This window comes from Anoplophora glabripennis, unplaced genomic scaffold (assembly GCF_000390285.2).
Source record: "Anoplophora glabripennis isolate ALB-LARVAE unplaced genomic scaffold, Agla_2.0 scaffold177, whole genome shotgun sequence".
Taxonomy (NCBI): domain Eukaryota; kingdom Metazoa; phylum Arthropoda; class Insecta; order Coleoptera; family Cerambycidae; genus Anoplophora; species Anoplophora glabripennis.
This window is the reverse complement of record NW_019416388.1, coordinates 888,660-890,050: the sequence shown is the minus strand read 5'-3', so window position 1 is coordinate 890,050 and position 1,391 is coordinate 888,660.

The following is a 1,391-nucleotide window of genomic DNA, read 5'->3' as shown; positions in this document are numbered from 1 at the left end:
GGGTGTGTATGTATGGTGTGTATATACGCATAACATTGGCAGATAATAATTACCAAAAAAATTCTCTATGGAGGTTCTTGATGTCATTAATCAAGATTCCTTGAAACCTTAAGCAAACATCAAATACTTTGAGAAATTGCGGAAATAATGAAAACAGCTAATTTAATTTAATTTGCATTTAATGTTCTNTATTATTATTATTATTATTATTATTATTATATCTGAATATTTTTTGCAGAAATAAAGTGAATAAAGTAAGGAGTGACAATTTGTTTTATATAAGATAAGATATATTGAAAGCTCATCATATAATGTTTTCGCACCACATATATTTTCTAAAAACTGTTCTCCTAATAGGTGATATGTTTGTAATATATGTTAATTGAGAATATGTAGTTATTCGCCGGTAGTACCAACGTTACTGTCTCTACCTCACAGCTCCCCCTCCTCACCTTGCATGGACATCTAACACATGCACGACACCATAAACAACACGAAACCGGCGGCCGATACCGTAGAGAGCCTCACCCGTAGGTCCATGGCCGCCAATCGAGTCATGCCCATCCGATCGTGCTCGCGGGTCACACACGGTGACCTGCGGGCCACCACCTAGTTGACGGTGAACTTCCTCGCTAGATTGCCACCAGTTTCTACATTTCGCGAGGTCGCGAGGATAGCTTCCGAATATGAACCCTCCTTGAACAATTGAAAATGAAGTAAAACTTTACAAAATTACTAAATTGACTTTTCAGTCTAGTACTCGTTTTTTTCAGTAGCCTGACCTAATTTTCCGTTATAACTTCTACCGTCCATAGAGATTGATGTAGATTCTTTTGATTGTGTATTTAACTGATTAAAATCAAACAAAGAATTAATTACAATTTTGTAATACCTTAAATCAATAAGTTTCTATCTAAATCTATCTAAATGTAATCTGATATATAAAATGTCGAGAGCGATGTAACCGACACAGTGACTGAAAATTAAGGAAAGCTTAATTTGACCCTTCTGTGTGTTTATCGGTGTTTTAAAAACTAAACTTTTTATAATCCATAAGAAAAAATCTCACATAATGAGAAATGCTGACTTGGATGGTCGCTCCACTAATCAAATTCAACTTATTCACTATCTATTTATAAAACTAAAAAAACTATAACTATTTCGTCTCAAATTAGTAGGCGCTCTGTTTGATAAAACTCACGTTTTGCTTGGTATCTGGTAATAAGGTTTTGTAAAAGTACCGCCAATAAATTTGTTAAGACATAAGACGCAAGGATCAACAAGTAATATTAATGACAATGGCCCTCCTTCAATGGAAATTTTCACCAGATCGATTAATTTCACTTCAAGTTCTCGAGGTTTGATTATTTGAACGTTGTAATAGCCATTCA